The sequence below is a fragment of the Mesocricetus auratus genome, unplaced genomic scaffold (assembly GCF_017639785.1).
Source record: "Mesocricetus auratus isolate SY011 unplaced genomic scaffold, BCM_Maur_2.0 Super-Scaffold_100004, whole genome shotgun sequence".
NCBI lineage: Eukaryota > Metazoa > Chordata > Mammalia > Rodentia > Cricetidae > Mesocricetus > Mesocricetus auratus.
Window position 1 is genome coordinate 44,565,499 of NW_024429189.1, and position 26,838 is coordinate 44,592,336.

Sequence of the window (26,838 nt, forward strand, 5' to 3'; positions counted from 1 at the left end):
TACTTTTTAGGCCGGGGATTAAAACCATGGTTCCATGGAGACTCTTTGCAGGTGGGTGCCATTCATCACAAGGTTGAACGGAGACTAAAACCACAGTAGTTTCTGCACGTCTTCCAGAATGCACTCTCTAGGTATGCCCTGTGTCCTCATTCGAAGAACAGTATGTCCTACAGATGTCGAAATGTCCTTCCCTGAGCACACCTCAAAAGACCTGTCAGCAAATCTGACCTATTCCCCAAACATTGAACTGAACGAACAGTGAGACTCCTGCTGGTTGAGGTTCCTCTTCTCTTCTCATCGATGTTCTGCAATATTTACTCTCCCCCATCCCCCATCCCACTTCGTTCGTGTGTGTGTGTGTGTGTGTGTGTGTATTGTGTGTGTGTGTGCATGCGTGTGTGTGTGTGTGTGTGTATGGTGTGTGTGTATGGTGTGTGTGTATGGTGTGTGTGTGTGTATGTGGTGTGTTCTTTCCAGTTATCTTTGTCACACTAAGTAGAAACATCTCATTTAAAATCTGACGTACCATGTATTTCACATGTGAGTAAAGCAAAGCACATAATAGCCCACTGATTAGAAATTCCCTTTATTTCCACTAGAAAAATGCAGATGCCCAAATCAGACTCAACACTCAGTGCTTGCCTGTCTGTCTGTCTGTTTGTTTCTTTTATTTATTTTTGACACTAGTGAGAGGCAGCAATGACTGCCATTGTCTTATTTAGTGTGCTTTGGCTCGGGTTCCTCTTTGCTTTGATCAAGCCTTTTAATTAAACTGACTACTGTAATTCCTATGGAAATTAGTGTATATGCTATTTTCTTGCTACAAAAGCATTTCTCTAGAACTTATTTTTTTTTAATCCCAGGAGCACGAATTGGAATTTTTTCTGCTTGAAATGTAATTAAAAACTCATTTGATCACACTATTTCTGGCTCTGTTTTACTTATTAAATTCCTGTAATCAGTTTTCTTTTATGGAGCTGCTGGGAAATGATCTCCAAAGCAACACATTTTTCTCTTCTTTGGCAGGTTCCCGAGCATTTACTAAATTACATTCCTAGCACCTGCCCATGATTCGAATTACTCCACCAATTTATTCTTTAAAGCACTTAAGTTTGTTTGGCCTAGCCCCAAACAGCTTTCCCTCCTAGATTTTCTTCTTTCTTCTTCCTCTGCTTCCTTTGTGTGCAATAAAACACTGGGGTGGGGGAGAGATACCTCTTTTTCAGAATTCCCTCTTTCTTTGTTTTCTCCCGAGATAGGGTTACCACAGGGAGAATCACTTTCCTTAGTGTTGACTCTGGACAAAAGTAGCAAAATCCCATCTGGAGGAATTGCTCTGATGCTATAAATTTGTTACATAAATGAGGTGGCTGCAAGGGCAAGGAACGAGTGGGGTATCTGCAGAGAAAGGAATATCTGCAAACCAAGCCGCAAGGTTCATGGTGACTGCTGGTCAGGAGCTATGAGCACCAGAACTGCCTGTAGGACATCCAGAGATGTGGATGTTCCGAAGGCATGCTACCAGCAGGTATTCCTGATGGTTCTGGGAAGGTGAATCTTTCGTCATGCAGAGAGAGGGGAACAGTACCCACAGTCACCTACGTAGGACTCATGGGTGGTTGCATCAGCCACAGGATGCCCAACTTCTCTGTGGTATATGCTGTGCATGGTCATTCAGTAACTCTTTAAATACTCCAAGAGCAACGAATACACTGCCTCCCAAGGAGGACCACTTTGTTCTGATGTTCTGTTTGGTTTTAGAATATTGTTTCCTGTGCTGAGCTCAAGTCTATGGCCATGCAACTTATTCCCAGTGGCCCAATCCTTGGGGCTCTCCCTTTAGACCAGACTCTATGAGAATAGTGTAGGACTCATGGCTCTTGTGTTGATTCTGTGAAAACCCAATTGGATCTAAAAGTTGGAATGCACAGCTTGTCTTTTGGGACAACCTTATTGATACCACTAGCAGTCTTTGGATCCATCAGGAGCATATATATATATGTGTGTGTGTGTGTGTATCTGTTTTTTGAGACAAGGTTTCTCTGTATTGCTTTGGAACCTGTCCTGGAACTTGCTCTGGAGATCAGGTTGTCTTCAAACTCACAGAGCCCCGCCTGCCTCTGCCTCCCGAGTGCTGGGATTAAAGGCGTGCGCTACCACCGCCCGGCTAACTTGGGACATACCTTATACTTAGCCATCTGGGTAGCTGGAGGACTTCCCCTTCCCAGATTTGAAAGTCACACTCCATTGTTGAGCTTTCTTGTGACGAGCGTATGTAGTTTATTCTATATTTTATTTATATTTTCAATAGGTGACATTCTCATAGCTCGTACACAAGGGTACAAAAGATGCAGTGTAGAGTCTCCCTTCTACACCTTCTTATCCCGAGAGACAACAGATATGATCAGCTGTTTATGTAGCCCTCAAGAAACATTTTTACCTATATAAGTGAAAAATGAATTTTTATTTTTTTATGGCTACCTAGTATTCTACAGTTGTCAGGTTTGTTAAACCAGTTCTCTGCTGTTAATGGAAATTAAGTATTGTTTATATTTGGCCATTCTAAGTAATGGTGTCAAGCATATCCTATACGAAGCCATTTTGTAGTTGAAGACTATCAGAAGGTCAAATTATAGAATTAGTATTTCAGGGTCAAAGAGTATGTGAATTTGCATTCTGATAGATTCTGCTAAATCAATACATATAAACAGTGTCTGAGATAGAGTATGAGGTTTATATTAACCAAGCTATCCAGAGAATGAAAATACAGACCCTAGCTATTGTTTGATTAGGGCCTTGAAAAGAGCAAGAGCAGATAAAGCCAAATGATGCTCCCCGTTTCTGCTGACATCGGAGAAAAAGAGATGAGGAGGGTTTATGCAATGAACATCTACTGCACCAGAATAGGGCCAGGGGCTGGATGCCATTACCTTACAGGAGTGTCATGGCAGTTCTGTGTGGTAGCTCTGTTTATCATGATGACAGAGCAGCTGTTGATGCTCTGGGTGAAGAAGGGAAGGGTTATGTGGTCTGAAACAGGGGTGAGAATGTTCCCATGAAGCAAGGTGTCTTGCTCCACTGCAGAGTAACCTGCTGTTGAGTAAAGGGTATTCTTGTTGTAGACCAAGGGGAGCCGGAGAGAGGAAGAACAAGCCTGTTTGGGATGCATTGTGGATGCCATCCTGAATTTCTCAACGTGGGTGCACTTAGCCATTTGCTCCCGCGATCTGTCACCCCATCAGAGACCCAAAACAGAGGTTCATCGAATCACACACTGGAGTCTCTGTAAGTGTAAGCTTTCAAAAGTCTTTTTTTCTCTTTTCAAGTGCACTGATTGAGTTTTCTAATTATGGATCAAAGTTTTCTCGCTTCTTTGAATGTCTGGTAATTCTGGATTGGATATTAGACATTGTGCGTTGCATATTACTTTTGTCATTGTCACAACAAGATATCTGAAAGAAGCAACTTAAGCAGGGAAAGGTTTATTCTGTTGAAGATGTGAGCCCTCTGTTTCCTGATGGGGACACAACACGACAAGACAGCTGTGTTCCCACACCATGCCTTCCCTGCCATGATGGCAGCTGCTTTGGCTATAGTAACAGGAAGCTGACCACCGGCAGTGCCATTCTGTGAGCGACGCTCGGAAACAGAGCCCTTCTGCTTTATTTGTTTAGGTTTAAATATCTAGTTCCTATTACAGTGACCTCGGGAGACAGTGGCCTCTCCTCTCTCCCTGTCACAGACCAATGGCTCGTTAAGGCTTCCTAGCCTTAACCTAAGGGTGGCTAAGAGAGAGCCTGGCATGTTCTGACCCGCTACCCAATCCAGCTATACAAACAGACCTTGAGTCTCCACCTCCAGGTGAGCACAGAGCTCTCTCCGGGCCCTTGTTCGATGTTCCTGAGACTGTATTTCCTTCAGCCCTCTGAGCTGCTGGCGGTGGTGGTTTGCCCTTGCTTTCCCTCCTCTGCTGGGGTCTATACCTGCTACCATCTGGGCTTGGTGTGTATCTACAGTTGACCACAGTCACTTCTGGAATCTCAACCAGATGTGGGACAAAAGAATGAATTAAGGGACCGGCTTGCTCCTAGAAACAACAAGAAGTCCCTCTGCCTGGTAGGTGGCTGTTGTTCGGCTGTTGAAAGGGCACCATGAGAAACCAAATTCACACCGGGCTGGGCTTTGCACCTGAACAAGCCCAGATATCTCACCAGCATTTTAACAGTAGCTGAGGAAGCTCCCTGGACTGGATATTCATTTTTAGGGATGAAGATTATTGTGGTTGAATTATAGTTCCAAATGGCTAGCAATATGGCAGGACTTTCTGCCGTTTCTTAACAGTACCTTATGAAAAAGAACTATTAGAAACTAAGAGGTCATTTATGGAATGGAAAGAATTCAGAGTACTTTTTGAGATGCTCCCCCTTTTTTAATTGCCCAGGCTCGAACCCAGGGCATGTTAGGCAAGGCTACCTCTCTGCCTCCTTGATTCTTGATAAGACGGACAATTGGAGTTAGCCCTCATCTCAGGCATGCTTTGTAGCGTTGCTCTTCCACTAAGATTGTTTCCCTTCTGAGTGAAAACGTCGGGGTCCTTTAGGGACTGGAATTTTGAAATGGAGACACATAGACACTATGTGCGGTTGACATAGCCTCCCAGACTTCCATCAGGAGGGACAAGCAAGGGGCTCGCCAGCAGGAGGGGCAAGGGGCTCACCAGCAATGGCAGGCCTTCAGATTCTCTCTGGTTCATACGACTGACTGATGAGTCACGGGGGCAAGAGTGTGTCTGAGAAACATAGGTTTCTATTTATGGTGTGTGATTTCAGAATGAAGCAGCCAAGTGTAGCGAGTCTTAGCAGATAGACTAGTGAACCGTTGAACTTCTAGGTTCCAGAGGCGAAGATTATTGATGAGTTAACAGATACAGCCCCACATTGGACATGCCACATTGCAGCGACACAGTTGGCTGTGAATCATATTCAGGACACTCCTTTCCCATGTGCTGTCATGGCTAGGCACAGTGAATTGACCATGCATAGCTGAACCCATCACCTTGCCTCAGACCTCTATCTGCTCACAGGGCCACTCTCTCAGGAGCTGAGCCTTGTCGTCCATGCAGTGGTTCCACTCTGAAATGCACAGCTCTGCCCTAACCCTTGCATGCAGAAGCCATCAACCTTTTTACCACCCTTCCAAAGGGTCTTTGCACTTCCGTCTGTTGTTGATGCTACCGCCCCCCTTTCAGGTACCATACTCCTCCGTCTGAATTCTGCGACAGCATCCTAACTAGTCTCCCTGCCTCCCTTTTGCTGCAGTCCAATCAGCTTCCAAAGGGTCACAAGCTTGCCATTCCCTCCTGAACCATTTAGTGGCTCCCACCGAGTGTCCATGTACTCAGCAGAACAAGCCCACATTTCTCAAACACAGCCTGAGAAACCCTATCAGAGAATGAGAACTGTCATTCTGGTGACCCTATCAGACCATGAGAGAGAAAGATATTCAGAAATAAAACAAATTAGAAACCTGATGTCTAACTTGGGTGACAGTTCAAAACCAGAACTTTGAGATGTGCAAGCAATTCCCTTATGTCTCCTAGAAAACCCGACACATTCATCTTTTCCGTGCACTCCAGCACGCTCTTGAGTTTAAAGGCTCCACACGCTGTTTGGCAGGGGAGCTGCTGAGAGCTGGTGGTACCCGCGAGAGCAGATGGGGCTGCTCCAGGGTCCAGATGGAGGCAGCAAACAACCTCCTAAGCATCACTCTTTCCCTCCCCAGTCCAATGGCTTTTGAAACTAAAGGTTGTGTAAAAATTAATTTGCATTAAATTGCTTAAGATAACGTATTAACTACCATATGAGGCGCCCAGCAGTTTTTAAACCGTACTTGGGAAAGCAAATAATCAAACAGTAGTGGTGAACGTAGAAACAAGGCAGGACATCTTGGAAGAAATGTCTTCACATTAACTAGGAGCATCTATTTGTGTAATTTTCAGAAGTCTGCAAATACAGAATAAATATTTATATCTGTTACACAAGTAACTGTCAGATCCCAAATTCATGCTTCATATAATTTTTCCTTATTAAGTCCTTATGCAACCAGCAGGAGATATGTCCTTATTCTCCCATTTTATAGACAACACAAACAAACAAAACAAGCAACCAAACAAAAAGCATCCAAAACAACAACAACAACAGAGAAGTCGCTGGCCCAGAAATGATACATAATTTTCTTGGGGAAGACAGTATTGGGGTTTGGACATGGAATTTGAATCCAGAGTCCACACTAGTCACCAGTTACCATAATTGTGATGTCAGCATATGATTTCGTGTAGAGCAACCCTGAAAATGAGAGTTAAAAAGAGAAACAAACTTCTAGGCAGGCCTTGCTTGTTCACCCTACAGAATATAACGTCCTCATCCATGTCCTCAACAGGACCCAGTCCTGCAGTGGCTTCAGACTCAAGTCAGGGAAGTCAGCAGGAGAGAGGCCACCTGCAAGTCAGGAACAGGTTCAAAAGTTGTCAGGCTACGGGGCTGACACTGGTGACGGAAACAGGATGGAAATAAGAACAAGCCCCTGAAGAGGCCATGACTCAGGAAGCTGACTCATTAGGCGTAGAGCAGCTGAGAGAGGGAGAGTTCTACTGTTTCTCCCTTGGCCACAGCAAAGGGGGCGAGAGACCCCGGCCTTTAACCTTTGCCCTATCTGGGGACACAGTCGTTTATTCTGTTAACACTACGGCATTTCTAGCAGCAGTTTACAAGCTGCCTGTCCAGTATGAGTTTTAGCCTTCCTTGAACTTATCAACGATCGGGAAGATGCCAGCAGAATCCGCAAGGCGGAATGTCAGGGCCAGTGGTTGAGGACCACACTCAACCCGGAGGTGCTTTTTCTCGACTTTATCCCTGCTTCCTTGCTGCTGTTGGAACCTCAATTTAAGGGCTGGAGTTACAGTGTCTATCTTGCGATGGTGAGGCAAACTTTAACAAGGCAGCCATGTGCTAAAAAAGATAGAGGGTCTAGGTCTCCTCTACCCAAGGTTATCTTTATCTGTTCTAATGGCAGGCTATGAATGATGTCATAGTTAGGTCTCTGTTTTCTGATTGGGAAGATGGCAGGATGTTCTAATCACCTTATCCTTGAACAAACTGAACTCCTGCAGAGAGAGAGAGAGAGAGAGAGAGAGAGAGAGAGAGAGAGAGAGAGAGAGAGAGAGAGAGAGAGAGAGAGAGAGAGAGAGAGAGTGTTCATGCACATGGGTGTGTTTTTAAATTTTTTTCTTAGCATTGGATTATAAATGAACTCATGGACAGCAGAAGCTAACATTAACCAGCCACATTTCTGTGAGTACAGAATCTATCCTATGAACCTCCCCAGCCCAACAGTAGTATCCCAGTGATTTGGTAAGATATGTGCCTGAGGCCTAAGCCAAGTCTGTCAGCATGCTAGCAGAATTTAACTGAACTCCCGCTCCCTGCACTCTCTTGTTATAGCGCTATGATGATAGAGACGTGACTTCAGAGCCTGGGCCTCTGGTTCCATTCAAAGATAACCACTGGGCTACTCTTTAGCCAGGCCCAAACTGTGTGCAGAGCCATCAGACAGCGTGGTCTAGGTTCTCTTCTCAGACGCAGGCGACTGGACGGTGTGCAACACACACCAGCCAGCCAGTGGGAAAACTCACAGAAGCCGGCTTGCCGCATCCACGCACCCCAAAAGATCAAGTGTCAGGATGACTAGAACTCACCAGGGCAGGTAGGGAAGAGGACATGTGCCTCTGGCATCCCCCCTTCCCCTCGTTAAATTAAAAAAATCCCCGGTTACTGGAAATGTGCCGCCGTTGATGTAATAAGCCAATCGAACCAAATTAATAAATCCAGGTTTAATCTGAGCAAAGCATTCCTGGGTGGCTCCAGGGGGTAGGGGCAGACCACTAGGTGTACCCAGAGAGGTGGGGGCTGCTAATGCCCTCGGGTGTGGAGCCGCCAAAGGCGGCTTCTGGACTCAGGCAACTCCAGGCAACAGGCCATGGCTTGGCACCCTGAGGTTGGGGTTTGAAATGGGACTTAGCCAGAGATCCCAAACATCCCAGCCTCTGGATAAATATAGACGCCAGAAGGGCTTCCACTTACCCCGCCCCCCGCCACCGCCGCCCATTCCCCTGGGGACAGCTGTACACCGGCATCCCTCTCTGCTACCGAGTCACAGGAGCCACTCAATCGCATCACTGCGGAACTATCGCGAGTACTCCTGCGCTCCTTATTCTCTTGGATATCCAGGTCTCATTTGCACTTCTCCCCCCGCAAAAAACAATGAGCTGGTGGCTGGCTTATGGGTGTCCCACCTTCCTCACCCAGCAGCCCTTCCCACTTCAAGTTAGAGTCAAGACGAAGCGGCAGGTGTTGCCCTTTCCCTGAGCCCCAGCCTGCTCAGCAGAGAGGGCCATTTTTCTTAGAAGGTTGAATAGTCTCATCCTGTCCTGATTTGTGGGCCCAGCAAGGCACCGGAGGAGGATGTCAGCTCCCTCTGGTGGCACAGTCAATGTGACAGCACAATTGTAGCTCTTAGAGAAGGGGACACAAATGGGTCAGCTAGCTAGCTGTTAGCAATCATTTAGCCTGGCATGGTCCAGGCGAACCCTGAAAGTTAAACCCGCAACCGGGTGCTTCCCCCTCGTGTGAATTCAGTATTACACCATGTTTACCACGCAGGGTGGACTGCTTTTGTCCAACTGGGAAAACGATTTTTCTCCATGTGGTATTACTACTGAGCAGTGACTGTGTGAGAGGTTTGCAGAAACTAAAACATACTGCCAGGTGTGTGCATGCGCGTGCGCGGGTGTTCGTGAGCCTGGAGATCTTAAGATCTAAATAATGGAAGTTAGCTACCCAAAGGATGGTCAAGATGATAAAGCCACAGTGGTAACGCCGCACACAAAAGCAGGCAGGCTCATTAGAATGCAGAGCAAGCATGATTCAGATCAGCAGTTGGAGTCTTAGGGCATTGTCGCCCTAAGGTATACCTGGAGATGGTGCTCATGGTATCTGTGTTTAATATCCTGGAAGCTAATTATCATACCAGTAATAACTCACAAAGAGATCGTTCTCTTTCCAGGGCTGGAGAGGACTACTGGTGCATGAGAAACTTAACATACAACCAAGCTCTTTCTTCCCATTTCTGTCCTGACCCCACAGTTACGTGTTTTGATTTCTTCTTTATATGCTCGAGGGATTTCTTTGCGGGAAAAGATATTCACGATGACATTAGCATTCTGAGTTAATGAGGCAAGAAATTTAGACTCTCAGGATTAAAGCATTGCTATTTCCATAATGTCAGACTGTGTGATCCAGCTGGGCATGGTGGGGACTGTCCAGTGTCTAGCTGAATGAGCCACATCTATGGGTGTAGCCTGTGCTGGGGCTGCCCGTTGCTTGCTGTTATTCTAGAGAGTAGATGACGAACCGTTGAGTACTGGTGGATCTCGGTTTCCAGGCCAGGAGCACTGCATCTTTATTGATTTAAAGATCACAGTCATGCAGTGAGCGGGTCTCACTAGGTCTGTTTACATAGATTCTGCACTGGACACTGGGGACATCAGGTTCATAAACCCGAGATGGCAGGTCGGTCCAGCCCTGCTTGGGTACAAAGTTGTGCTATCTTCTTATCTGGGATCTTAGCTGGTGTGTGGGTCGCACAAGCCACTTCCCATCTTATTGCAAGGGCCAACAACAGAGGGGTACCCCTTCTCTTGCAGGGCGATTGTTTAAGAATCCCTGATGCTGCATGGATAGTTAAAAGGAAGCCACCTCAACACCATCTCTAAAACTTTAGGTGTAGACAGTGAATCTTTTTATCTGCAACCCTTGCTTTGGAAAGACAAAACAAGGAATAATTGACAGGCCTGCTGAAGGACAGCTCCTGTGAATGGGAACACAGAACAGTGCCTTCTGCTTTAATGAGCCCCTCTAGGACAGGGTCCCGGCTTATCCTGGTGGCTGGGTTTTCAGAGCAGTCTGGTAACTCATCCATCATGTTCATTGTGAGGGCGACTCCTGACTTGGCAGGAATGGTTGCTGACCCAAAAGCTGCAGCTTTTGATGAATGGGGCTTCCTATAAGAGGTGGTTGGGACATGTAACTAAAATGTAGCCACATGGTTGATAATCCACCTTTTTACACATCAGAGTGTTTTCCAATAAAATTAGGCCACCTGAGGTTTTATAGAAATACAAAAAATATCAAAATTTTCCTTAAAACTCAATGTGTAAAGGGAACCATTAAAATTTTTGAGTTTGGTAAGTTGCAAATATTCATTTTCTTACTTAAAAATGTTTTTCTCATGTGCCTTGAGTCTGAGAGACCCCAAGCACAATGCATAGGGTATATCTGAAGGAGATAAACACAGTTACAAATCCATACTAAATTATGAACAGTGTTCTGAGGACAGTGCTGCAGGGCCTCCAAGAACAGATTTTAGAATATGCTCTTAGCATTACTCTTTTTAGAAGCATGTGTTTAAAAATTTCCCTAAGAGCCAGACACTAATTAATGGTAGTAATAAGTGCATACAATGCGAATCTGATGATGTTGAGTGTTTATGTGTACATGCAAGTACGTGTGTGTGTGTGTGTGTGTGATGCAAGTGTGGGTGCATATACTTATGGGAGTTTAAAAGAGGCTCTCACTCCCACCAGCAAGCAATCCTTGTATATCAAGGTGGGAGTCATCAAGCTTTCACAACCCAGTGCTCCAGACTTACGGAGATGGAGACCCAAAGCATCCAGGAGGAATGTTTTGTCTTTATGTAGAGGACTTTGGGGACAAATCCCCTACTCTAATCCCTGTTTCCTATGTTGTAGGGAAATTCCCCCGCCTTCTTCATTCTACGACAATAAAGATAGTGAGATTTTTCAAGGGAAAGGATAAGAAGATAATTAAGGAAATGTCTTTTCACTTACCACTGGATCTACGTCTAGATCATGTATATCTCTGTCTCTATCTGTATGGAGGGCATTGCACTAGTAGCTGACCTCTTTGCCCATGGAACCAGCTTCATCTGCCCACTGTAGCACCTGGCAGAGGGCGGATCATTGTGGCTCTTTGTTTCTCATAAGTTCCTCCTAGACTAAGATACAGGGATGTTTGTATGTATAGGGGCAATGGAACCAGCATCCTCACAGTTTTCTCACACCCCTAAAGTGCGGCTTTTGTTCTACAGACTTTAATAGGTTCAACACCTCCCAGTGGGTGGACTCATCTTTCAAATGGTAGTAAGACATATTAATTTAATTTTCAGTTATTGACTTTCTAATAAAAATTGTCTTTCTAATAAAAGACACACTAGATTTGTTTAGAACTAAAATTGAAAATTGATAGGGAAAAATAAACAGATTTAGAACTACTGGAGAGTCCTGGGGAAGGTGAAACTAGACTTACCAGACATTAAAGTGTAAAGTGTCATTCAAGGCCAGCCAGGGCCACACAGCGAGACCCTGTCCAAAGCCAAACCAAACCAAATCACAAAAACCAAAAGGCCCCAAACAAACAAACAAAAAAAGCCTATTAATATATGTACAGCATAAACAGTGAAAAGACAGTGACAAACTTAGAGAAATGTAATATAAAGTAAGTTCCTATGCCATAGGAAAGGAGGCAAGTAGATTTTAGTAAGTAAGTCTAAAACCATATCATACATATGGCATAGAAAATAAAAGTGAAAACTATAGCGAGATATAGTTACATACATAATACTAACAAGAATTAAGGAAATTTGGTAACACCACTTCTTGTTGCCCAGGGTACAGTGACTTAGCAGTTCAGGCCTTACTGATGGGAATACAAAGTAGTTCAAGTTCCACAGAGCAAACGTTGGCAGAAGACATCAAAGTTCCAAATATCTACTTCAAAGGCCAGTGATCCCACTTCTAGTTATTCATCCTATCAATAAAATGTGGAAGTGGTGTGTTTATACGGATAATTGTATTCTGTTTACAAAAGCAGACGTTTAGAAACACCAGTGTCCACAGATAATTATTAGTTAAGTAACTTAATCTTTATTCAAAATCTAATACTATGCAGCTATCAAGGATGGGTTGGCTCTGGCTACAAATCAGAAACAATCTCGAAATTTATTACATGTAGAGAAGGCTGGATCCCGGCCTTCTCGTCTGTGTACAGAAACAAGCAAGCATTGTGTGTGGAAATCAGAGCCGAGACACTGTTTTCATGCTTTATCTAGAAGGTCTTTACTGTTAGAAACACCCTGGTTAGTAGTGTTTGATCTCGGAGACAGGCGGGCAGACAGCGTGAGGAGAATCATTTCTTGGTTCTTTTTGTTTTTGAAACATTTTCAGTTGTGTTCACTGGGCATGTGTTAACTATTCAACGATAAAATATTTAAATCCCTACCCTGGGCCCGGGGGGTACAGCTCAGTGGCAGAATTTTTACCCAGCATGCATAAGGCCCGGTGTTCAGTCCCCAGCAATACAATAAATAATAAATAAATAAACACTCTAGGGCTATTTTTGGCCAAGTGGGAAGCGTTAAATGAATCAATAGTTGCAAGGGTTTCTCAGTCTGAGAATAGAAAAGACAAATGCTTATTCCATAAGGATCAAATTAAGTTAGTATTTTCCTGCTCTCCTTCAAAAATGATTTTAATACCTTCTACACGCTGTCATGGCACTGTTCATGTACACTAGCATGTCTGGCTCACCTGTCTACATCGGAAATAAGGGCTGGCCACCTCATTGCGCCTCAAACATTTCCTCCGAAAAGCAATCAATGTCCCCCGCCTGGCCGTTAAATAGATTTTGAAAAACTCTTCAATCCCTATCAGTCCCCAGTCCTTATTTAGTTCCTCAGATCTGCCCTGGGCTGGCCACCGTGATCCTGCCGGCCATCCATCATCATTTCTAGTCCTTTTCTGATGCAATGTAGCTTGCTCTTTGTCTTGCTTAAAAACTGAACGGCTGTTAAATTATCCATTTATCTTCCTTCGGATTTTCTGTTCAGCTTCTCAGGGCCGTCTTTTCTGCCCTGTTTGCTGAGTTTTCATTCCATTTCCCCCTTCTTGGAGGCCTCTCAGCTCGCACCCCTGCCCTTCAAAACAAACTCTGGTTCAGCCGGTTTTCTGCTTGTTTGAAATGGGCTTCACTCATCACTCCCTCCCCCACCCCCTTTTTGAGACAGGGTCTTGCTTTCAAGCCTAGAGTTCAAAAATCCTTCATTCTTCCCCAGTCTTTCAAGTGCTGGGACTACAAGCATACACCAATATACTCATCTCAAAATTTCCTTTTTATGTTATGTCTTTGAAACATCTTTAAAAACTTTGAGATATACTTCAAATTTTATGTATAGGTGGGAGGATATTGGGACAAGATGCTAAGATGATGAACAAAGTCTTGGGTTAGAATCCTAATTTCACCCAATTGGGACCTTCTGAGTTAGGTTTTCCTGGCCTGTGGAGGCTCTGCAGACATGCTTCCAGATAGTTTGGTGTTGCTGAAGTGGTTGTTTCTGTGTAGGTGCCTCCACAAAGATGCAGAGGTTGGCGTAATGCTGCCACCTGGGCGTGCATGGTCTCAGACACCAGAGATTCGCAGTGGTTTGGAGTCTGAGATCTGAGGGAGGAAGGATCTAAGCTCTGCCGTTTACTGAGTTTTCCTGGGTTGGTCTTGGAAACCCTAGCCTCAGTTTTCACTCCTGGAGAAGGAGTGATTGTGCTATCTAACTCGACATTGCATCCTACGGAGTCACGTAACGCATGGAAAGCCAGTCCTGAGCTCATAGGAGGACAAGCCTGGGAAATGCTGGGGCAGCCCACTGCATCTTGTGGACCAGGCAGTTTGGCCATGAGCTGCGTTTCCAGCAGAGACAACATATTTTAGAGATGATGCTCACGCTAGCAACAGTGACAGCCATGTTGGAAGGTTTTAACCATATAGCAGGAATTCTGTAGCAGAATGAGGCTACTTTCTGTCAAGTCTATGCCAAGTCTATGAACCAATGGTTATCCAATAAGAAGCCAGTGAGGATGAGGCTGATGACCCTGGAGGCCAAGTTTGAAAAAGGACACTTTGAAAACAGTCCTGCTGCCTCCCTTGCGACCTTTTCTTTTCTGTTGGCTCTTGCTCAGAATGTTTCTCTTTCTTGGCTTCTCTTTTTTCATCTAAAATGTTAACTGTTCAAATCACCTGCAGCACCAAGATCTAAGCTGGTGACTTGGAGAATGAGTCTCCCGTCTCTGTGATGTTACAGTTATGGCTTATTCCTCCCTGTCCATAGAGAAGATGTGGATTGGTTCAGACACTGAATGGTCCCGAACTCCCTGGAGATTCTGAGCAGCCAGTGTATAACGTTCCTGGTTCCTCATCCATGAAATGCAGGCAGACATGCTAAAGCCCACCACAAGGCAACAACAGGCATGCAAGATGCTGAGTGACACACAAACACATTAGCTGCAACATGGTAACCTCGTGTTTCCTGTTTCTGTCACATTACAATTGGCTGTACTATTGAGCAGGTCCCTGGGTGCCAGATAACAGCAAACATGAGCATCCCTGAGGGTGTTTGGGGGAACTATTGTCCAGTTAGTGTGTTGGACATTGCAGCTGAATAACAGGATGAACACAGATAGTTACAATGCGTTACTAAGGGAAGCCACAGAGTCCAGAGACTAGAATGTATGTATGTATGTATGTATGTATGTATGTATGTATGTATGTATATCTCAGGGGGAATGAGAGATTTAGTTTGCAAGGGCCTTGTCTGAGCAGGTTCTGAAGCCAAATCGAGACTGGATTGCCCTGCAGAGGTGACTGTGGAACAGGGGCAAGGGACAGACAGGACAGACAGGTGGGTGGCGGTGTAGAAATGGCAGACACTCGTCATGGCAGGGCTGAGGGTTACAGGTCTTTGTGTTTAGACTCTTTCCCCTCTAGTGATGAGGAGGGAGGACTGAAGGACAGGGGGTTACAGTGACTCTAGGGAGAGACTGCTGAGCATGACAAGGGACTTAGTGGACCCAGATGAATGACAACTCATGACGTGGGAACTAAGACACTGTAGAAAAGGGGAAATCCCTCCCATTTTGTAACAAGTCTTTACTCTTTTGGTTTAGAGCTTTTTGTTTGTTTGTTTCCTTTTCCTGACTCTCTTCTCTTTCTGTCAACTCTTTTGTGGCTCATCTCTGCACAGGCTTAAAGACAACAGACTGGAAGCGGCTCCCACAGCCTGCTGTAAGGTGGGTGGGCTTTATTTTGAGGGCACCCTGCAGGGATCTGAGTCATTGAGAGACCTTGTGTGAGTTGTGAGTGTCTGCAGATGTCTCCCCTCTGGCTGCTCTGACACCCCACAGCAGGGTTTGTGACCTCTCTGCTTTGTAGGCTCACACGGGGAGAAGGATGTGGGAGCCCAGCCAATCTACAAACACTTCCCGTCGTGGGTTCCCCCGTTAGTGCTCTGGGAGAAGAACTCTCTCATCCCCCAAGCTGGCAGCAGTTATAGAGGCTACTCACCTGACTGAGCAGAGAGGGGCAGATTCCCGAAACCCCAATTATAAACTTCTAGTCTTCTTTCACTTTTCTAGGCTCATGCCTCAAGAGTTGGGCAAAGCATGGTGCCCTCCTCAAGGGCATCAAACACTGAGGTCCTATGCCCTAGTACCCATGAATGCAACCAGATGTGGAAAGAGGGTCTCTGAAGATGTTATCAAGATAATATAGGTTAGAGTGGGCCCAATATCCAATGGCTGGTGTTTTATTTTTTAATTTACCCTATATTTATTTACTATATATGTGTGTGTGTGTGTGTGTGTGTGTGTGTGTGTGTGTGTGTCTGAGTGCGTGTATGCGCACCATGTGTGTTCAGGAGCCCGAGGAGTTCAAAGGAGGGTGCTGGATTCTCTGGAACTGGAGTTATGGGTGATTGTGAGCAGCCATGTGAGTGCTGGAAACCAACCTGGGTCCTCTGTAAGAGCAGCACGTGCTCTCACCCGCTGAAGCATCTCTCCAGTTCCCCTAATTTATGTTTAACAGCGATTTATTGTGTGCACGTGTGTGATGGTGGTGGTGGTGGTGGTGGTGGTGGTGGTGTGTGTGTGTGTGTGTGTGTGTGTGTGTGTGTGTGTGTGTGTGTGTGTGTGTGTGAAGAGGTCGTCAATCTGTGGGAATTGGTTCTCTCCTTCCGTCATGTGGGTATCAAGGCTTGAACCCTCAGGCCAACGGATGTAACAAGTGCCTTTCCAACTGAGCCATCTCATTGCCCCTCCTCCCTGGTGTTTTCATAGCAAGGTCAGATTAAAAAAAACCAAACCAAACCAAACCAAACCAAACCTCTGTCTTTGTAAAAAGTGAAATGGTCACAAGCCAAAAAGGGCCCAGATTGCAAGTAACTACCAGATGTCAGGGGAAAAGCCTACAAAGGTCCCCTGTCACAGCTCCAGAAGGAACTCAGCCTGCTGCATCCTCGACTCTGGCCTCTGCAGGTGTGGATGGGGAAGTCTGTTGTTTCTGCAGGTGTGGATGGGGAAGTCTGTTGTTTCTGCAGGTGTGGATGGGGAAGTCTGTTGTTTCTGCAGGTGTGGATGGGGAAGTCTGTTGTTTCTGCAGGTGTGGATGGGGAAGTCTGTTGTTTCTAGCCACCCGCTTGGCTGAACTTTATCACAGCAGCTCTGGGACACTGCCCGTGGCTGTATCGGTTTCTTATCATCCTAAGCCTTGCAGGATCTACTTGTGAAAGGCCGATCAGCCGGCCTCCCTCGGCGGCCTCTTCCTAGCCACTCCCACTTTACAATATTTGAGGATACCCGCTCTGTTGACGTTATGTTTCCTTGAGAGATTCACACTTCGTACTAGGCAAGTTCATGAAATATTGAACAAAGGTTGCTGTGATAGGTTCTCTGACCAAAAGCACCTTGGGTAGGAAAGGGTTTGCACAATGTACAGCTCCCTGTCACAGTCTGTCACTGAGGGATGTCAGGGTTAGGAGCAGAAGTCACAGAGGGATGCTGCTTGCTGGCTTACTCACTGGCTCTAATACAACTAGCTTTCTTCCTTTTCTTTCTTTCTTTCTCTTTTTCTCTTTTTGAGATGGGGTCTGACTATGTAGCCTTGGATAGTCTGGAACTCACTGTGTAGACCAGGCTGTCCTGGAACTCACGGAGATCTACCTGCCTCTGCTTCTAGAGTGCTAGGATTAAAGGCGTATACCACCATGCTCTGAGGTCAGTTAACTTTCTTATATAGCCCAGACCCACCCACCTGCCTAGGGATGGTGCCATTAGCAATGGCCTGGGCCTTCTCTCATCACTCATCAGTCAAGACAGTCTCTTGCAGACATGGCCCAGGATGATCTGCCAAATAATTCTTCAACTGAGGGCCCCTCTTCCCAGGAGACTCTAGGTTGAGTCAAGTTGACAATGAAAACTAACCAGGGCAGTCATCAAAGGATAAAGTAAAAATTACGTAGGAGGGTGAACCTCCTGTTTTAAACTTTGTGTTAAATATTCGGAGCAGAAACTGTGGTGTGTGGAGGGGGACACTGGTTTTGCTTGTGGACTGTGGTATGAAGGGGGACAATGGAGTGGGAGAATGTGGCTTTTGTTTCTTCCATGTTTTAGGCATTGGCAAAAGGACTATGTTTATTTATCCTCCTCATTCCCTTTTGAGACCTGGAAAACAGCCATTAATGCTCATAATGTTCAAAGCTACCTAGGATTTTCTGTCAAGCTCCTCAAAATTATTCCAGCTTCCTGCCGTATCCTAAGGGGTTTCATGTTTTTAAAACACATCCCTTTCTTGTAAAATGAATGGGATTCTCAGAAAGATGATAGAAACTTCTAAGGTCAGTTTTCTCTCTTTAATTGGCATCAGCAACCCATTTTACAGGCGAAAGTGTTGCATGAAGAACAACTTGACATTCGTTTGTTGATAGTAATCAGATAAACAGAACCTGATGTCCCAGGGACCCTGCATTCTCCTTCTGATGGATCCATAGTTCTATTTGCAATGCTGAGCAAGGTAGAGGCACCTTCCCCATCTGCAGGATAGTGGTGGGCACAGAAGGCCAGGGGCAGTTGGCTTGGAGGTCCTGCCTCTGTCCTGGGTCCCTCGGCTTCTGTGAGTTTCGTCTCCTCTGTAAGAGTCAGATGATGAGGCACTCCTAGGACCCTGAATGAAGTCTTCCCTCAGGAATTAGGGATAATTATGTATGTATGTAAAGAGACACCTAAAGCCTACAGTTTAAACACTCATCCCATGGTAACACAATATTCAAAGTTTGCTTGCAAAGTGTGCATAGGGGTACCCAGCCATTGTGGGGCTCTAGTCACAAGTTTCTTTTCGAATCTAGTCTAGCAGAGAGCTTTAGCTTTGCTTTAGGTTCTGACCCACGGATTCACCTGCTGGTCTGCAGTGTCAGCTGAGAGCTGAGAGCCCATCCCTGTGTATCAGGGCTGAGAACCCGTCCCTGTCCATCAGGGCTGAGAACCCATCCCTGTGTGTCAGGGCTGAGAGCCCGTCCCTGTCCATTAGAGCTGAGAGCCCGTCCCTGTCCATTAGAGCTGAGAGCCCATCCCTGTGTATCAGGGCTGAGAGCCCATCCCTATCCATCAGGGCTGAGAGTCCATCCCTGTGTATCAGGGCTGAGAGCCCATCCCTGTCCATTAGAGCTGAGAGTCCATCCCTGTGTATCAGGGCTGAGAGCCCATCCCTGTCCATTAGAGCTGAGAGTCCATCCCTGTGTATCAGGGCTGAGAGCCCATCCCTATCCATCAGGGCTGAGAACCTGTCTCTATCCATCAGGGCTGAGAACCTGTCTCTATCCATCAGGGCTGAGAGCCCGTCTCTATCCATCAGGGCTGAGAACCCGTCCCTGTCCATCAGGGCTGAGAACCCGTCCCTGTCCATCAGGGCTGAGAGCCCATCCCTGTCCATCAATCAGAGCACACATTTACTAGGATGAAGCAATGCGTTCTGAGCCATGTTTAACATTTACAAGCTTGTAACTCTGTAAAGAACCACAGTGAGGGTCTAGCGGCCTTCTTGGATATTCTTGGGAACCTTTAGGATGCTCACTGCAGGGGATGCTGCGCCGCACGAGTGGAGCAACAATACTTCCCTCATCCGCTTCCCATAGGCTCTCATGACGGTGCCCGTCAAACGAGTGTTAAGCTGCATAAACTTTGCAGCATGTACGGTGCAGGAAAGCAATCACTGCTTATCCCAGCAAAGGGTCCACGTGCCATGGCTTTCTTCCTCCTCCCTTCTCCCTCCCTTTCTTTGTCCCTCCCTTCTCTTTTCATCTGAAACAGTGGACAAACAGAGGGCCATGGAAAAGAGGTAAAACAGCACTTCCAGAGAACAGGAGAGCAGTTTAAGTAGACGATCCCCAGTCTTAAGTGGACATAGAATTAAGTGGCTTTTTGAGTGACAATTTCAAGCAGACATACTTTTTACAATTTATGTTAGCCAGCAGGGTTATGGGGAAGTCTCAAAAGACATAATAGGGAGAAGATCATAATTTTCCCACAGATTCTAATATAGATTCATGAAGGCTGGTTTTTTTTTCTTCTTTTTTATGGTTTCTCAAGACAGAGTTTCTCTGTGTAACAGTCCTGGCTGCCCTGCTCTGTAGAGCAGGCTGGCCTCGAACTCACAGAGATCTGCCTGCCTCTGCTTCCTGAGTGCTAGGACTAAAGGCGTGCGCCGCCACTACCCAGCATGAAGGCAGTTTTTGAGCTTATAAAATACATATGAATAAACCAGATTAAGCAGCACTGTACCAAGAGCAGTACGTGTTTAGAGACAGTTGCTGTGTCAGGTCACTACAAAACAGTCATCCTGACACGTGAGATGCTGAGGAAGAACTCTAAGATGAGGCTCGCGTGCGACAGCCCTTTACTCAGAGAGTGTGAGGCAAGAGTCGGCAGCATGGTGGCCTTCACTGTACTGAGGAATCTAGCACTCAGAGTTTCCCTCTGGAGGCACAGGGTGATGTCACCTTTGTTTAGTGACTGTTAGGTTTAGAGAAAAGTTTTCTAAGTTAAATAAAGTTTTAATCCTGATACATTGGATATCTTTTATTACATTAATTTCTGAAACCATACACACAGAGATACCACATAGTCTCCTGCACCGTGTATATGGTGTATGCTAGCCCAATCTATTAACTTGACTATTAAAATAACTAGGAGATCATATTTTCTGGCAATGTTGAGTAAAAGAAAACTTAACATATTTCTTGGCTGGAAAAGTCAAAGTTCTGAAAACTTCATGGCTATAAACTGGTGCTTTACAGTGGAATTGAGGGCCAGCTCAACCGTGATGAGAACTGAACCACCTTCTAAAAAGCTATCATAGGCCATATACTTTAGATTATGGGCAGAAATATAAAGGTGATAGTCTGCTGAAAAGGTTTTAATTTTTTATGATAACTTACAATGACGTTCTAACCTCCCTTTCTACTCATAATTACCCTGTGCTACCTCTTCATTCATTTGTTCAGCTGGCACTTACGGAGCAGCTCCAGTGCTTGAGGAGAGAAACCAGTCTCAAGGAGAAAAAGACAGATGAACATAGATCGCATGGGGGAGGGGCAGTGTGAGGAGAGTGCCGTGGGACACAGCGGGACAGATGTGTCCCAGACAGAGAGGAGATGGGAGGAAAGACTGGGAAGGGCAAGCGAGATTTTTTTTTTCCAAAAAAAGGTTTAGGGAGTCCCATGCTTTGAATCAAACTGTGCTTGGGCAAGCAAGTAGGCAAGCGACAAGAGGTGGGGATAGGAGAGATGGACAGTGGAGATGAGGGCCTCAGGATGGAATAATATCCCCTCAGTGCTAACCCAGGGTACCGGGAAGAAATGCATTGGAGCAGGAACCAGGCATTTTCAACCAGGGAACTGCCATGACCAGACTCTCTTTCCCTCCCTCCCCTCCCTGCCCTGCCTCTCAGTTTTCCTTCTCCCTTCCCCTCCACCCCGTTCATTTCCTCCCCTTCCCCTCGCCTCCCTTCTCCACATGCCTGTTCCCATCTCCACCACTGCAGCAAAGCTGAGGAGGGAGCTCACAGCAGAGGGCTTCTGGGAGTTCACGCAAATACCCTTTTGAATGTTTGCACTGCCCTCTCATTCCTGTTTGGCTAAGAGCATGTGGGATGTTTTGCAGGGGAGCAGGTTTTGCTATTAGCACTTAGGATTAGGTGTAGTATAAGTATCAAGGATAGTATTTTGGAAGTATGAAAACAAGGCATTTTCCACCTTGAGTCATGATACCTTACAGATTTGACATCCCTCTTTCAGGTAAATGGTGGTTCGGAAACACCAGCTGTCTCAGCTTGGAGAACTGCCTGCCAGCTCTGCGTGAGGGGGCATCCACAAAAGCACAGAGCCCATCAGACAAGCAAGAGGGTGCTTGGCGGTTTCCCACTGCGTGCATCCGGGAAGGAGAAGAGAGGAAACAAGAGGAGGAACAGTGCGTAGAGGCGGGAGGAGGGCGGTGGAGGAGGGAGATGAGATGCCACCACCTTGGTGGCACCTTCTTTGGTGGCTGATCTCTGCAAGTGGAGAGGGGCTGTCTCTGGAATCTCAAGAACAACCCAGAAAGGGGGCAGAATGGTCCTACAGCAAGTTGGCACCATCCACGAAATGCATCTGAGGGACTCAGTAGGTAGCGTGGACAGCAGAATGACAGGAAAGTAGCCCTGGGCCCTGGAGGGACTGAGCAGATGCATGAGGAACCAGTGCCTAGAACTGACCAGGGGCCTGGTGGGGGTGGGGTGGGGACAGACTGTGGGCCACCAGGCCTGGGGCTTCAGCAGCTAAGGCCAGAGCCTGCACTAGTGTCAACCTATCCATGCCCATTATCCCTCTCTTGTTGGGGATTGCCTGTTTGAGCCTGTGTGATGGCATTCCACACATGTTCTCCTTTGTAAGGCAAGTAATAAACTTGCCCCAACTGTCTCTTCTTTTCATTCACTAGACTAGTAAATGTCGGAGAAAGCGCACCCAGAAACCGATGCCCCCTTCCTCTCTCTCATTTTTCCAAACATCTCGTGGAAATGTCCTCTCTTCCCACATCCAGCCTTTGCAGGCTTTTAAAGAACAAACTGTTTTTTTCTCTGACCAGTTGTCCTGCAGCTCATTAGGTTTTTTTCTTAAAAAAAAAAAAAAACAGACACGAGCCATGAACCACTGGGGCACACTGAGTTGTTTTTATAGACTTTTCCCAGTGCCCAGAGAGGCTGTCTTTTATAACCTCTTTTCTAGTTTATTGATTTCTAACTTGCAACCTCCACAATTTCAAGTATATTATACTATATTTTATTATTTAAAACATTTTATTTTATGTGTATGGGTGTGCTGGCTAGCTTTATGTCAACTTCATATAGGCTAGAGTCATTTGGGAAGGGGAAACTCAGGTGAAGAAATGTCCCCACCTGTGGGCAAATCTGTGGTGCATTTTCCTGATTGATGGTGATGTGGAAGGGTCCAGCTCACTGTGGGCGGTGCCATCCCTGGGTAGATGGTCCTGGGAGCTATAAGAAAGCAGGCTGAGCAAGCCATGAGGACCAAGCTAGTAAGCAGAATTCCCCCATGACTTTGTATCAGTTCCTTCCTCCAGGTTATTGTCCTGCTTGAGTTCCTGTCCTGATTTCCCTCAGTGATGGACTGGGGACGTGGAACTATAAGCTGAAATACACACTTTCCTCCCCAAGTTGCTTTTGACCCTAACTAGGACAATGGGTGTGTTGCCTGAATGTGTGTGTCTATACCACATGAGTGCCAGGTTTCCTTGAAGGTCAGAAGAGGCTGTTGGATCCCTTGGAAGTGGAGCTACAGATGGTTGTGAGACATCATGTGGGTGCTGGGAATTGAACCCAGGTCTTCTGAGAGAGCAGATGGTGCTCTTAACTGCTGACTCATCTTTCCATTCCTCAAATATACTTTGAAGACTTTCCCCTTCACTTTTCTTAGGGAGCACATTAATAGCTGTACCAGGAGGACTGCATGTTCCAAGACAATCATTACTATTGGTTAAAATAAATCCATAAACAAAGTAAAATTCCAAATTTGTTGTCTGTTGTGGAACTTCTGTCACTATTTTTCTTGTTGTTGGTTTTGTTTGCTTGTTTGTTTTTGAGACAAAGTCTCATATAGCCCCTGCTGGCCTCCAACTCACTATGTAGCAGATGCGACCCTTAAGCTCTGGTCCTCCTGCTTCCATCTCCTTACTGCAGGGTTATAGGAATACAGTTGTGCATGACCAGGGCTGGTTTACCAGGTGCTGGGGATTAAATTCCAGGGTACTGCCTTTGCAGTGTCAACGAGGAAATCCATCCTCCAGTTTGGGGATGAGATGAAAATCTGATTTCCTTGGAAAAGCTGTCAGTATTGAACAAACAGATTCATCAGGCCTCTGGGCATCATTGCCATTCTTAGGTATTCTGGGGTTCAAGTTGAGAACAAAAATAAGGGCAAAAACTTAAGTTTGCTCTTGCAAACAGCAGCTCAAAATGAGACTGCGACAGGAGGGTTTCTGTTTATCCCTAAGGCTGCCTCAACAGTGACTTCAAACTTTGATGGTGCCTTTTTTTCCTCCTTCTTTCTCACTTTTTTTTTCTTCCAAAGATGTTGAGCAGCAGGCTAATGGCTCCCCAGCAGGGTGTAAAGACAGCAGAGAGCTCTGGAATCAGATGTCAATGTATTCCTCCAAGACATCCTGCTAGGACAGAGCTAACTAACCAGGGCTTTACACTTCTCCTGGGGAACACGCTTTGATGCTCCCCGCCTGCTCTGGGCCTCCTCTATGCTGCCTGATTAAAATGCTGTCACAGATAAATCATGACTTCTGCTGTTTGCCATCCCTTTCTCTCCCCCACCCCTCTCTTTGTCTTCTTTCCAAAAGTTTGGAACCCTAAGATTTAAAAGATAAACATGGGCAGACAGTCAGGCCATGTCTCCTTCTGTAACCATAAGGAGCTAGGGTTGGATCCCATCCCACTGTACCCTCCCACCTGGCCTGCAGTAAGAGATAAAGTGATGTCACAGAGTTTGATGTTCATTTCAGACAGATTTATAGGATGCACAGGATCCACATGCTATTGTCTAGGGGCTTTATTTACAAACATGCATTTAGTTATATAATTAATCAACAACCCTACTACTGAGGTACACCCCCAGCCCTTTAAGTTTTCATATATTTTCTGTCAGCCACTTTTGCCCAATTATTTATTACTTCAGTAGTTTTGTAACGATTAGATTTAAGAGTTTTGTTTTCCTTTTACATAGTCACAGATTGTCTGGGGATTAACACTGTCCAGCAGACAAGAGTTTTGATTTTTTTTCAACTAATGGGCATCAGAATGTGTTCCCATGGGGGACTCTTCAGGCACCTGAGTAGCGACTCTCTTTCCCCTTTGCTTAGAGGAGATCGGAATTCAACAACCAGAAGCACAGGGAGAAAGTGCTTGATCAATTAGGATGTTTAACAAGAAGAATCCTTTGAAAGTCGCAAAGTAAACCGGAATTTCCCAGTAAAGTCAATGGAGTAAAGTAGCCGCACTTAAACCATGCTTATATCTCCTGCCCCGCTGCAGGGCCACCCTCCTCCTCCAACTCCCTGCTGCTCTAGTCTTCTACAAAGCAGCCTCTGGCCTTTCCAGCCTCCAACGCTCCATGCACCCTGCAAAGGACCATCTCAGCCCTTCCCACCACAATCTCTTTGCTTGGGCTCTACACAATTTTCTTGCCACCCATACCTTGTCTCTTGGAGCCTGTGCTCTTGCCATTAGAGGGGATGTCTGTCTTGTGAGTATTACTGACCATGCACCCCAATCATCTTAGCAAGACCACACTGAACTCTTGTGCTTTGTATTTCAGACAATGTCAGCTCAGCCCATGCGCAGTAGGGATCTCTGCCATCTGCATCCTACCTGGCTTGTCTCCTGCCTATCCTCTCAGAACCTCATTATTACATTTCTATGTTCAAAAGCCAAATGGCCTTTCTGTAGTAACCCTGCTTGTCCCAAACACTTTGCCTTAGGGACCAGTGTCTTTCCAGTAGCTGCAATTCCTGCCCAGCGACTGATAACATCTCCTTTGGGGGAACACCATCAGTCTGTGTGAGATTGTCCCCTGAACTGTGGCGAGCCACCACCACATGAGAGAACACAACAGAGATGCCGAGGGAGGATTTTCCAGTGCTAGCTGTACTTGCAGTTGGATGGCTCTTTGAATGGTTGGTTTCAAAGGCTTATAAAGAATTTACAACTGAAACTGTGAAATAAAAAAATAGTGGTGACAAGAAACCAGAAGCAAGCAAGCCTGTCTCTGCCTGGCGTGAGAGAAGACAAGAACAGTGAACTGCGAGTAGCAGCTTTATGAGCTGCTTTCGCCTGTAGGGTGATGTGGCTTTTGACACAGAGAAACATCAGTTGGAGGACTTCCCATTGGAAGGAGAATCAGGCTGTTGGGTTGGGAAGCCTCCTCACTAAAGCCAAGGTCGAGGCTGAGAAGGACACAGTTAAAGGCGTGTTCCAGTTCCTGAAAATAGCAGGTGTATGTAACCTCAAAGATGAGCAAGGGACACATGAAACAAACAAACAAACAAACAGACAGACAAACAAACCAAAACAACCAAAAACCAGGATGCTACATCATCACTGTGGAAATATTAGTCCCTAAATCTTCAACACTAATCTCTTCTGCTTAACTTCAAGTAACTTCCTTTTTAACCCGAAGATTTTAAAGTACTTAGTAGCAAATACACAATAAACTCAAAGAACTGTGGATCAGAAAAGAAAACACCAGACTTGTGTGGGGGCTGCATGCAGATCCTTATCATCGTGTGAAGTTAATTGAGTTTTACTCCCTTCCAGTAAGAGGAATTTATTAATTAAAGGAGTAATGTATCTATCCCATTAATACCTATGCATGGGGGACTGAGTAACACTAGATCATAATTTGATGTGACCAACCAAAGGCAACTCAACAAAGCAAAAGGCTCCTGACCCAGCACAGGTGGGCTCTATATGGGAGCCTGCTTATTTAGTGTCTTGGGTTGGAGAGCAGACAGGAAGACACGAGAGTTAGGATCTCCTTTATAACAAACTACATCATTCTCATGGTCCAATCTTTCATTATTAGATGAGGGAATATTATAGCCATTTGTAACCATAACAATTGATTTTAGATTAGTTTAAAAACTGTATCTGATTGATTTTATGATATTGGGCATTTAATGGATTATATGAAACAACAAGTGAATTCATTTTTATCATTTGTGGTTATTAGAATTACATTTCTGTCTTGAAGACAATATTCTAATTTGTGTGTTTTCAGGGGACTGTGACAGGTCTCTGTAGCTCGTAACAGTACTGAAAATGAAGTGGTGGGTAAGTTTGAGACTTAATGGTTGTGAAGTCCTTAAAAAACAATCCTGTGTTCTTAATGGAGTAGCAGAGAATGAGAAACTAAAGCGGTTTCACTTTCTCTGCGTGCATCTCACTTGGAAGTTAGGAACATGGCTCAGACTGATTGAGCTAGGTTGGGGGTAAAGAACTCGCCGGGGTTTACAGATGAAAGCAAATGCTTAGCCGTAGAATTAAAAGTCAATGTACACTAAACTGTTAGTGCAAACGGATGCCGGCCCTGATCGGGACTCAAAAAGCAGAATGTGAACCATTCAAAGCTGACACATGTCTCCTTGCCCCGGGCAGGCTCGGCACCAGGCAGTGAAGCAAGAACTCATTAGTGGTATCGCTCAGGATTCACTGCTTGGCACAGTTATGTTTGCTTAAAGAAGGAGGCAGATTTTGAATATGGAGATGCTTCCCA

At 45.6% G+C, this 26,838-nt stretch overlaps 1 protein-coding gene across 1 annotated transcript in view; it reads right to left on the reverse strand.

The window, feature by feature from the left end:
• Nucleotides 1-26,838, reverse strand: part of Pde11a (phosphodiesterase 11A) — a 365,214-nt gene that overhangs the window by 8,989 nt on the left and 329,387 nt on the right. The window lies entirely within an intron of this gene.